This window comes from Bos javanicus, chromosome X (genome assembly GCF_032452875.1).
Source record: "Bos javanicus breed banteng chromosome X, ARS-OSU_banteng_1.0, whole genome shotgun sequence".
Taxonomy (NCBI): domain Eukaryota; kingdom Metazoa; phylum Chordata; class Mammalia; order Artiodactyla; family Bovidae; genus Bos; species Bos javanicus.
In genome coordinates this window covers 108,462,895-108,475,473 of record NC_083897.1, presented here as the reverse complement: position 1 = coordinate 108,475,473, position 12,579 = coordinate 108,462,895, and the positions used below count along the sequence as shown (strand labels likewise).

General features: G+C 40.2%; 2 protein-coding genes across 2 annotated transcripts in view; both read right to left on the bottom strand.

Annotated features, from left to right (window-relative positions):
* The window catches only part of LOC133243494 (transcription factor E2F6-like), a 70,028-nt gene that overhangs the window by 5,424 nt on the left and 52,025 nt on the right, over nt 1–12,579 (bottom strand). The window lies entirely within an intron of this gene.
* Nucleotides 1–12,579, bottom strand: part of PRRG1 (proline rich and Gla domain 1) — a 143,760-nt gene that overhangs the window by 79,163 nt on the left and 52,018 nt on the right. The window lies entirely within an intron of this gene.

The window sequence follows — 12,579 nt, the reverse complement described above, 5'->3', positions numbered from 1 at the left end:
AACCAACTGCTTAAATGTATGGTACTTTAACATGATATTTATGAATGAAAGCCGTGCCTTACCCACAGGAAGCAAACAAATATGGGTTTAGAAAATGATCTAATTTGCACAACATTAAGCACACAATCCGGTAGAAGCATAAAAACAGGGGAATTCCTAAGATAGGTATTTCCCATCACTAGTGCCTCAACTCTCATCAACAAGAAGATCATTTGTCTTAGAGTTTATAGTTGCTACAACCACAAAACTTTGTTTTTAGTTTATGAATATGATTTACACTGATTCTGGTTACACTGGATCTGTCCCATTTGGAAGAATACAGAAACAACTATAACAATCACCATTAAATGGGCTGGCGGGGGGGCAGGGTAAGGCATGTAGTGAGACTCAGCAAACATGAAACATAGCTTTAAATATATAACTATGTTACAGTGAATGCTTTACACTCTGTCAACATAGACAGTATGGTATTATCTATGGGATAGTTAACTGTAATCTAGATGCTAGGAGTGAATGATTGTCCTAATAGAATACATACTACATTTAATCAAAAAGTCTCATATCAGAGATGGTTGTTCAGAGAACATGCAAAGCTAGTGGTCAGCTATCTTTCTGTTATGCACAACAGCAGAACAGAATTGATTTCAGAAACAGAATCACACTGACAAATTAGTACTTTTATTAATTAGCACACAGATTTCAGAAAGGACTTTTCGCTGGTGAAATCAATGTTGTTTATATGTGAATTTGTTCTAGAAGTGATGTTGACAGAATTCAAACTTCTGCTTGTTCTGTCTGAAGGGGAGAGGAACACTCACCAGTATTCCCTCTTCTTTCCCTTCTCTCCTAGTGGCTCCTCAGGGACCCCATGTAGGAAACCTGGGGCTTCACTGAGCACACTGAAACCACGGATCCATCTCAATCCCTTCATTTTGCTGACAATAAAAGGGAAATCCAGGCTAAATGACTTATCCAAAGACTCCAAGGACAGCCTTACCCAAGGCTGCTTGATTCTAGGACCAGCACTACATCTTGGTTTCTAGAACCATAATGGAAGCAAATTTCACATACTAAGGTAAGGGGGAGTCATTCTGGCTTATATATGATTAAACTCAAAGTTTATGCTAACTAAAACAGCCTGCTTATGGCCTATCAAACAAACACCCTACATCTTCCTTGATCCTTAAAGAAAAGTGTGCATTCATCAGAAGTAAAAAACGTCTATGTTAAAAATAAACATTAAATGCCTCCCTTCCTGGGCTGCCAATGGTGGTGCTCCTTCAATGATGAGATGCCCTTCCCAGGTACCAAGGCTATACTGACTCCTGTGTACATGCTGATTTGTTATTGTTGTTTCGAAATCTTGAAGGAATGGATCCCTAACTTCTTGTCAGGACAAAAAGCAAAAATGGTATTTTTTGTTCTGACAAGATACAAAACTGTGCTGTGGAGAAGGAGATGACAACCCACTCCAGTATTCTTGCCTGGAGAATCCCATGGACAGCGGAGCCTGGCGGGCTACAGTCCATGGGGTCGCAAAGGAGTTGGGCATGACTGAGCAACTAAACAACAACCAGCCACACACACAGCAGAGTGAGCTGCTAAAAACAAACCTCAGCATCTAACTTTCCTCCTGCAAATTCTTCAGTGGCTTCCAGCTGCTTTTGGAAGAAAGTCCTAAATCTAAAGACCTTTCATAAATCAGCCTCTACCTTGCATCACCCCCCTCTTCGTTCCCTGTGTCCCAGTCACACTGGCTGGCTTTCTGTTTATTAAATATCTTCCTGCTTCAGAGCCGGCACACAGGCTGTTCTCTCTGCTTGCAACACTTTTCCATTTCCCACTGTGCTAATCTTAAGTGTTTCTTCTCCACAGAGAACGTTTCTGGTTTCTCCATGTAGGTCAAGACTTTCTGTTAAATCTTCTCTTAGCACCAGGCCCATTTCAGAGCACTTACTGTGACAGCAATATAAAAATTACAGATGTTAATTGGCTGGCGGGCTGCTAGACTATAAGCTCATGAGGGCAGATGTTGTGCCCATCTTGTTCAGTACTGTATTCCCAGTGTTGGGCACACAGTTGCTACTCAATAAATTTTGATTGAATGAAAAAAAAAAAAAAAAACATGCTGAAAACTCCAGCGTAACTTCTCCAGCATAAGTTCCTCAGAGTGATATGAATTGTCTCCTGGGCTATAGTCCTTGTTGTTGTTCAGTTGCCCAGTCATGTCCAACTCTTTGCAACCCCATGGACTGCAGCACATCAGGCCTCCCCGTCCCTCATCATCTCCCAAAGTTTGCCCAACTTCATGTACATTGCATCAGTGATGCCATCCAACCATTTCATCCTCTGTCATCCCCTTCTCCTTCTGCCCTCTATCTTTCCCAGCATCAGGGACTTTTCCAATGAGTGGGCTGGTTGCGCCAGGTGACCAAAATACTGGCGCTTCAGCTTCCTTTGTTTGGCTTCCTTAATCCTTAGTTTGGCTCAAACAAAATTCCTTTCTATTCCTATCATAGATTGGTTTACTGATCATTTCTGTTGACAACCATATACATTTGTCCCTCAGCAGCTGTGGAGGATTGATTCCAGGCTCCCCTATGGATACCAGATTCTGCAGGTGCTCAAGTCCCTTATGTGAAATGGCATGCATGCTCAGTTGCTTCAGTTGTGACCAATTCTTTGCAACTTCAAGGACTGCAGCCCTCCAGGCTCCTCTGTCCATGGGATTCTCCAAGCAAGAATACTGGAGTGGGTTGCCATGACCTTCTCCAGGAGATCTTCCTGACCCAGGGATCAAACCCATGTTGCCTACATTGCAGGTTCTTTACCATGTGAGCCACCAGGGAGGCCCAGTGCAATGTAAATTATACATAAATAGTTGCAAACACAACATGAATTCTATGTGAACAGTTGAGGACATGTAGCAAATTCAGGTTTTGCTTTCTTGAACTTTCTGAAATTTTTACTTTTTCCCAGTATTTTTGATCCTTAGTGGATTGAATTCATGGTTGTGGAACCTGAGGATAACTGAAGACACAGAGCACTGACTCTAACGCTCTCCTTGAGACTCAAATTACTTCTATGAAAATCACAATGGTGTTGTTTGGCTTATCTCTAAAGATTTCCTATCCTTTATTCTGGGGCTTCCCTGCTGGTAAAGAATCCGCCTGCTAAGCAGGAGACCTGGGTTCGATCCCTGGGTTGGGAAGAGCCTCTGGAGAAGGGAAAGGCTACCCACTCCAGTATTCTGGCCTAGAGAATTCCATGGACTGTATAGTCCAGGGGGTCACAAAGAGTCGGACACAACTAAGTGACTTTCACTATGACTATCCTTCATTCTAAATCAGTGGTTTTCTATCTTGGGTGATGTTGCACCCCCAAGGAACATCTGGCGATGTCTGGATATATTTAAAAAAAATTTTTTTTTAAGTATTTATTTGTCTGTGCTGAGTATCAGTTGCAGCACACAGGCACTTCCTTGTGTCATGTGAGATCTTCTGTTGCTTAGCTGCTCCGTGGCATGTGGGGGTCTTTGTTCCCCAGCTAGGGATTGAAATTTGCATTGCAAGGTGGTTTCTCAACCCTGGACCACCTGGGTAGTCCCTGGATACATTTTTGATTCTCACAATTTGGAGGAGTAGGTACAATTAGTGGGGAGAAGCCAAGGATGCTGCTTGAACATCTTACAATGCACAGGTCAGCCTCCACAACAAAGACATATCTGGTCCCAAATGTTGATAGTTACTCCTACAAATCTGGCCCAAAGAATTGAGAACAGATACTCAAACAAAAACTTGTACATCAAGGTTCACAGGAGCACTATTTCCAATTAGCCAAAGGGTGGAAACAACCCAAATGTCCACCAACTGATGAATGACTCATCAAATTGTAATACATTCATACAGTGGGATATTATTCAGCCATAAAAAAAAGAATAAGGCACTAATACAACATGGATAAATCTAAAAAAACATTATGCCAAGTGAAAAAAGCCAGACACCAAAGGGCACATATTATATTATTCCACTTATATGAAATATCCATGATAGATAAATCCATAGAGCTAGAAATCAGCCAATAAGTTGCCAGGGCCTGGGAGAGTGCAAAATAGAGACTGACTGTTTAATGGGTAGAGAAGGTCTCCCTTGGAGGTGATGGAAATGTTTTGGTACTAAAGTTACACAATATTGTGCATGTACTAAATACCACTAAATTGTACAGTTTAAAATGGTCAATTCTGGGCTTCCCTGGTGGCTCAGTGGTAAAGAATCCACATGCCAATGTGGGAGACATGGGTTCAATCCCTGATTAAGGAAGATCCCACATGCCACAGAGCAACTAAGCCTGTGTGCCACAATAGTTACTGAGCCAGTGTTCTAGAGCCCAGGAGTTGCAACTACTGAAGCCCGTGCATCCTAGAGCCCATACTCCACAAGAGAAGCTCCACAGTGAGAAGCCTGCTCACAACTAGAGAGTAGCTCCTGTTCAATACAACTAGAGAAAAGCCCACACAGCAGCAAAGCCTTAGGACAGCCAAAACTAAATAACTAAAATAACTAAAAACTAAAATTATTTTTTTAAATGAGTCAATTCTATGTTATATGAATTGTTTTGCCTATATTATGTATTTTGCCTCAAATTTTTAAAATGTCAACAGTGCTAGGGTTAAAAAGCCATTCTAAATTTATGTACCAAAGTTATTCTCTTCTTCAATAGGTAAAAGGCAGAGAGGATTGTATCAAAGACAAAAAGCATCAAGCACTATAATGAGGTTTTTTTTTTTTTTAAACGCAGCCTGAACCTCACATAGTAAGCTCATTTTTTGTTTTCTAATGGGAAAATCTTGCCAGGAAAAAAATAATGGCTGTTGCCAGCTCCAAGTAGATTTGTTTTACTGTTACAAAATTATGAAGCTAGATAAGGATTTATAATAAATTGGTGACATCATCTGAACTGCACAGGCATGAATATGCTACCATAACAGCAAGACTCTCAGATTTAATATAGGCCAGAAAATGAAACAATTGTCTTTGAATGTGTGCCTTCACTTGAACTATAAACCTGGGAGCTGTCAAATAAAATTAGGCAGTACATTATTAAACAGTCACTTTACAAGCCTTGTCAGTTTGAATGCGCATTCCCTGTTTGAAAATATGGAGCTGTATGGCTTGACTTAAAGCTTAGGATTGACCTCAACTGAGCACTAATTCAGCAGAGACTCAAAGAACTTAGAAATTTACTCTAGTAGCTATGAACCATCTTTCCTTCCATTAAGTCTTGGTAAGTGGAGGGGATATGTTTGGGTTCTTTGAAGTAAAGGAGCCAAGGGAATGATGCTGCTATGGTTTAATCAGTTTGGTTCAGTCACTCAGTCATGTCTGACCCTTTGCGACCCCCATGGACTGTAGCACGCCAGGCTTCCCTGTAAATCACCAACTCCTGGAGCTTGCTCAAACTCATGTCCATCGAGTCAGTGATGTCAACCAACCATCTCATCCTCTGTCATCCCCTTCTATTCCTGCCTTCAATCTTGCCCAGCATCAGGGTCTTTTCAAATGAGTCAGTTCTTTTTTCATCAGGTGGCCAAAGTATTGGAGCTTCAGCATCAGTCCTTCCAATGAATATTCAGGGCTGACTTCCTTTAGGATGGACTGGTTTGATCTCCTTGCAGTCCAAGGGACTCTCAAGAGTCTTCTCCAACATCACAGTTCAAAAGCATCAATTCTTCTGTGAGGGTCAGTCTCTCCCATCAGGAAGCTTCCATAAGCCTCTTATCCTTATTCATCAGAGGGCAGACAGAATGAAAACCACAATCACAGAAAACTAATCAAACTGATCACATGGACCACAGCCTTCTCTAACTCAGTGAAACTATGAGCTGTGCCATGTAGGGCCACCCAAGACGGATGGGTCATGCTGGAGAGTTCTGACAAAATGTGGTCCACTAGAGAAGGGAATGGCAAACCACTTCCATATTCTTGCCTTGAGAACTCCATGATTTAATAATAATAAACAAAAGACTGTAACTGGTAGCACCATCACTGTTTCTCTACAGCACAACCACATGTTCATGGATCCTAGGACATCAAAGGCATGTTACTATTAAGTATGGAAAATGAAGATGGAAACTGACTTGGTGGATTAAGAATTTATAGGTCTAGGGTTACCTTCTAAGCTAGGTAAAACCTATCTCCAAAGACTAAATACCAAAAGAGGAGAAATGGAAAACGTGCTGAGGCATCTTTATATTTTTATGTTAGTTCAGTTCAGTCGCTCAGTCATGTCTGACTCTTTGCAACCCCATGGACTGCAGCATGCCAGGCCTCCCTGTCCATCACCAACTCCTGAAGCTTACTCAAACTCATATCCATCGAGTTGGTGATACCATCTAACCATCTCATTCTCTGTCATCCCCTTCTCCTCCCACCTTCAATCTTTCCCAGCATCAGGATCTTTTCCAATGAGTCAGTTCTTCACATCAGGTGGCCAAGGTACTGGTGATTCAGCTTCAGCATCAGTCCTTCCAATGAATATTCAGGACTGATTTCCTTTAGGATGGACTGGTTGGATTTCCTTGCAGTACAAGGGACTCTCAAGAGTCTTCTCCAACACCACACTTCAAAAACCATCAATTGTTTAGCACTCAGCTTTCTTTATAGTCCAATTCTCACATCCATACAAGACTACTGGAAAAACCATAGCTTTGACTAGGTGGACCTTGGTTGGCAAAGTAATCTCTCTGCTTTTTAGTATGCTGTCTAGGTTGGTCATAGCTTTTCTTCCAAGGAGGAAGTATCTTTTCATTTCATAGCTGCAGTCACCATCTGCAGTGATTTTGGAGCCCCCAAAATAAAGTCTGTCACTGTTTCCATTGTTTCCCCGTCTATTTGCCATGAAGTGTTAGGACTGGATGCCATGATCTTAGTTTTCTGAATGTTGAGTTTTGAGCCAACTTTTTCACTCTCCTCTTTCACTTTCATTAAGAGGCTCTTTAGTTCTTTGCTTTCTGCCAAAAGGGTGGTGTCATCTGCATATCTGGTTACTGGTATTTCTCCCAACAATTTTGATTCCAGCTTGAGTTGGAATCAATAATTTTATGTTAATTATTCTCCAAAAATATAACCTGTATGTCTGTTATCGTTCAGCAATTCCAGATACTGTTTTCTGTACAACAAAGCAAAATAAAGCTGTTTGAAGATTCATGGGTAAATATTATTCTTATTCTGTAAAAGAGGAGTAGGAACATCTTGTAGTTTGCTATTATTGAGAAGCCAAGATGAATTTCTTTCACAAGCTTTGTTATTATGGTAAAGACATGAAATTAGCCATCATAACTGCCTATTAGAGTAATAAATACCATAAATTGCTGCTATAGTACTTAAAATACACAGTAAGAGAAGTGTGTTCTGACATAGAAAAAAATCTGATGGAAAATAGGTATGACTAAAAATCAAATTCTACTCAAACTCTGTAACAAAAACAACCCTCAAATTTTTTAGCAACAAAACTCCCAAGAAATTGCTTTGTGGAGTACTGAGACCTTTGTCATTTTATCATGAATGTACCAGTTATTCAGTGGCTAGGGGGTGGGGGAAGAGGATGAAAGGGTAGATAAAGTTTTAACGTCTATCTGAAGATGACTACAGATACTTCTGGTACATAATATCTGGTAAGCCTAAATGTGCACCTTTGTAAAATTCTCATATTTTCTTTGTGAAAATGTTAATTCTCTACTAAAATCTTACACGTAATTTAATTTATACATGCTGTTCTTTTTTTGTAACAGCATCTTTCCTTGTTGACTACATACTGTTCTGGTGTTTCACAGTGTATTGTATTCTCTGTGTTATGAAAAACCACAGAGATAAAACCTATCAATCAAGAAGGGTGACTTTCACCATTGAAGTGGTGTCCTAGGCCCCTTACTTTGGGGACCTCCCACTGTGTGTTGTGTACAGCAAGCTTCTGAGTTGAATTTCTTGTTACTTTAACTTGGTGACTGCCAATCAGTGCTGCTGCCTTTGAGTTACCGTAGCCAGGGACCACTGCTGCTCAGAGGATTTTGATATGTGAGGCACTCCACTATGTGACACAGATGTTTTAGCTGTTACCATAAATGAGGATGAACACTGAGCCATTTCTCTTTTCCTCTCCTCCCACCCCAACACCATACTGTGAGAACATAGTTTTAAGAAAATATTTTCTTTCACACCATAAGGTAGTTCCTAGGTTTTTAATTGACTTTATACACAGCTGATGACTAGGGTGCTCAGAATACAGTTTATTGGAAGAAAATGAAAACTGCCTATGACATAAGGAGACCTAGGTTTGCCTTCTGACTCTTCATGCATAAACTGTAGACTTTAGATAAGACTTTCTCTCATGACTATGTTTTATACTACATAAAATGAAAATAATAATCCATATTTATACTACAGGGTTCTCTCACAACTCAAGTAAGATAATGGAGAAATATCTATGAGTTATGAACTCTACAGATACTTGTTAATACCAAAATAATTATATATTCATAAGAATCATAAAAACTAAACCCTACTTAAATACTAAATCTCTATATGGTAAATGGAATTTCAACGCCACATACAATGGACACTGCTGATGGTCTACTGAGAAATGATTCACACAAGTCTGTTCTCATCCCCTCCACCATTTGTAAGACTATGAATTTTTCCATATCATACAAGCAAAAGAAGGATTCCTCTAACACATCTATAAATAATTTCTTCATCCAACATCAAAGAATACTAAAAGAAGTTGACCTCAATTTAATTTTTCATCTATACTATATGGTTTCCCAGCTGTGTTCTTTGTTTTTGTGGCTCCTTAATGAGGCCAATGACATGTCTTTTTGATATTTTCCTCTGCTGTCCCTTTGTATGACACATTGAGCTATGTTTGTGAGAACCTTCGCCAAAGCCAGTAAAAACTTCATTGTACACGGCCAGAAAAAAAAAAAAAAAAGAGCACACAGTAGCATCTTTTTTTTCCCCTCACTAACAGAGTCAGCAATTAACAAGTATAATCAGGCAAACTAAAGCTTAGAGTGTCAAGGATAGATTCTTTGCAATTCAGGATGTTAAGGATATTTTCAAAGTGCTCACACAAATAGTCAAAATGCTGTTATTACAAGCTGCCATGTGTTTGTAAAAGTAGCGTTTTTGGAAGTGCTTCTCTTATCTCATCTCCGGGTTGGAAACCTCTCCATCTTTGCAGATTACACTAACAAGCAGTATCCTTTAGCAAGAACTCTATTAACTGCCTGACTATTTAAACGGACACTTGCTGAGGCATCTTTTAAAGCAAGCACTTACTGATAATGATTTGATGACTATTCTAAAAAGGAAGAAGGGAAACAAGGAGGAGTATGTTGCCCTGTCTCAGTGCCGCTCTCTTCACTACAGGGCCATGATGAAAACCAAGAATCATAGCATTCTCCAAATCCACTTGAAGCTTGAAAGAAAGTGAAAATCAAACCATGATTCCAGTTACTCTAGAAGGTTCTGTTGATAGTTGATACTGGAGTTAGGACCTGGCATAGATTAGTTCTAGAACTTTGACCATTTAAAAAAAATGTATTCAGGTTTTAAAATTTTCAAAACTATCAGAGATAGGTATCTTTTGTGAAGGTGGGGACAGAATCAGAATCCCTGAGGGAGTGCTGGAGAAAACACACAAAAGCTGACTCATCAAGGTTCAGGAAGATATTTTCCATCTATAATCCTTGGGGCTGCCTACCAGGGCCCAGACTGGTGTGGGGTGAGAAAGATGCCTAGAACACAAACATAAGGAAGCACTCTTTCTCTAACACACCCTAGTCCCAGTCTTCCTGCCTACAGAGGCATCTGATCAAATAACTTCATTTTAATTACTGAATGATAGAACCAATGGAGATCTACGTCTTCAACAAGGACAGCAATGAGCAGAGACCTCTGCATTCTTCCATTATACATTAGGATTTTCAACATGCTTTCATATATATTCTCACATTATGCCACCCACAACCATCTGAGGCTAACAGTGTGCTATGTTATTAATACCACCACAGAGATGAACAGTCAAAGGCTTTGGTGTAGTCAATAAAGCCGAAGTAGATGTTTTTCTGGAAGTCTCTTGCTTTTTCGATGATGTAGCAGATGCTGGCAATTTGGTCTCTGGTTCTTCTGCCTTTTCTAAATCCAGCTTGCACATCTGGAAGTTCATGGTTCACATACTGTTGAAGCCTGGCTTGGAGCATTTTGAGCATTACTTTGTTAGTGTGTGAGATGAGTGCAATGGTGCGGTCGTTTAAACATTGTTTGGCATTGCCCTTCATTGGGATTGGAATGAAAACTGACTTTTTCCAGTCCTGTGGCCTATGCTACATTTTCCAAATTTGCTGGCATATTGAGTACAGCATTTTCACAGCATCATCTTTTAGGATTTGAAATAGCTCAACTGCAATTCCATCACCTCCACTAGCTTTGTTTGTAGTGATGTTTCCTAAGGCCCACTTGACTTTGCATTCCAGGATGTCTGGCTCTAGGTGACTGATCACACTATTGTGGTTATCTGAGTCATTAAGATGTTTTTTGTATAGTTCTTCTGTGTATTCCTGCCACCTCTTCTTAATATCTTCAGCTTTTGTTAGGTCCATACCATTTCTGTTCTTTATTGTGCCCATCTTTGCATGAAATGTTCCCTTGGTATCTCTAATTTTCTTGAAGAGATCCCTAGTTTTCCCATTCTATTGTTTTCTTCTATTTCTTTGCATTGATCACTGATGAATGCGTTTTTATCTCTCCTTTCTATTCTTTGGAACTCTGCATTCAGATGGGTATATCTTTCTTTTTCTCCTTTGCTTTTAGCTTCTCTTCTTTTCTCAGCTATTTGTAAGGCCTCCTCAGACAACCATCCTCTTTCTTGGGGATGGTCTTGATTACTGTCTCCTGTACAATGTCACAAACCTCTGTCCGTAGTTCTTCAGGCACTCTATCACATCTAATCCCTTGAATCTATCTGTCACTTCTACTGTTTAAGCATAAGGGATTTGACTTAAGTCATACCTGAATGATCTAGTGGTTTTCCCTACTTTCTTCAATTTAAGTCTGAATTTTGCAATAAGGAGTTCATGATCTAAGACACGGTCAGCTCCTGGTCTTGTTTTTGCTGACTGTACCAGACCACCTTACCTGCCTCCTGAGAAATCTGTATACAGGTCAAGAAGCAACAGTTAGAACTGGACATGGAACAACACTGGTTCCAAATCGGGAAAGGAGTACATCAAGGCTGTATACTGTCACTCTGCTTATTTAACTTATATGCAGAGTACATCATGCAAAATGCTGGGCTGGATGAAACACAAGCTGGAATCAAGACTGCCGGGTGAAATATCAATAACCTCAGATATGCAGATGACACCACCCTTATGGCAGAAAGCGAAGAAGAACTAAAGAGCCTCTTGATGAAAGTGAAAGAAGAGAGTGAAAAAGCTGGCTTAAAACTCAACATTCAGAAAACTAAGATCACGGCATCCGGTCCCATCACTTCATGGCAAATAGATGAGGAAACAATGGAAACAGTGAGAGACTTTACTTTGGGGGGCTCCAAAATCACTGCAGATGGTGATTACAGCCATGAAATGAGAATATGCTTCCTCTTTGGAAGAAAAGCTATGACCAACCCAGACAGCATACTAAAAAGCAGAGATATTACTTTGCCAACCAAAGTCCACATAGTCAAAGTTATGGTTTTTCCAGTAGTCATGTATGGATGTGAGATTTGGACTATAAAGAAAGCTGAGTGCCAAAGAATTGATGCTTTTGAACTGTGGTGTTGGAGAAGACTCTTGAGAGTCCCTTGGACTGTGTGGAGATCCAACCAGTCTATCCTAAAGGAAACCAGTTCTGAATATTCATCGGAAGGACTGATGCTGAAGCTGAAATGCCAATACTTTGGCCACCTGATGTGAAGAACTGACTCATTGGAAAAGATCCTGATGCTGGGAAAGATTGAAGGTGGGAGGAGAAGGGGACAACAGAGGATGAGGTGGTTGGATGGCATCATCAAGTCGATGGGCATGAGTTTGAGTAAGCTCCAGGAGTTGGTGATGGACAGGGAAGCCTGGTGTGCTTCAGCACTCTGTGCTGGGGTCACAGAGTTGGACATGACTGAACAACTGAACTGAACTGAACAGAGATGAACAGACAAGTTTAGAGTAATGACAGCATTTGATCAAAACAGTAGAGGTAGAACTTGAATTCAGGACTCTGACTCTCTCTGCCAAGTACTCTTCTCATTATAATACCCAACACCAACTCTTCCTTTGAGGTCCTTTATAACATCAGATTTCATGACCTATGTTGATTAGAATTTATCATCAGGTCACTGCAGTGGCTGGTTAACAAAGAAATAACCTTAAATTTGTCTGTTGTCAACTGCCCATATAACAGCCTTATGAGAAATGAAAAATGGACAAAAAGAATTGATTTAATGGGTCTTATTTCCAGTCTTTAACACTTTACAGGCAACCAAAGCCATTTAAGTCAACCTCACAGGTGATTTTTTCCCCTATTATCA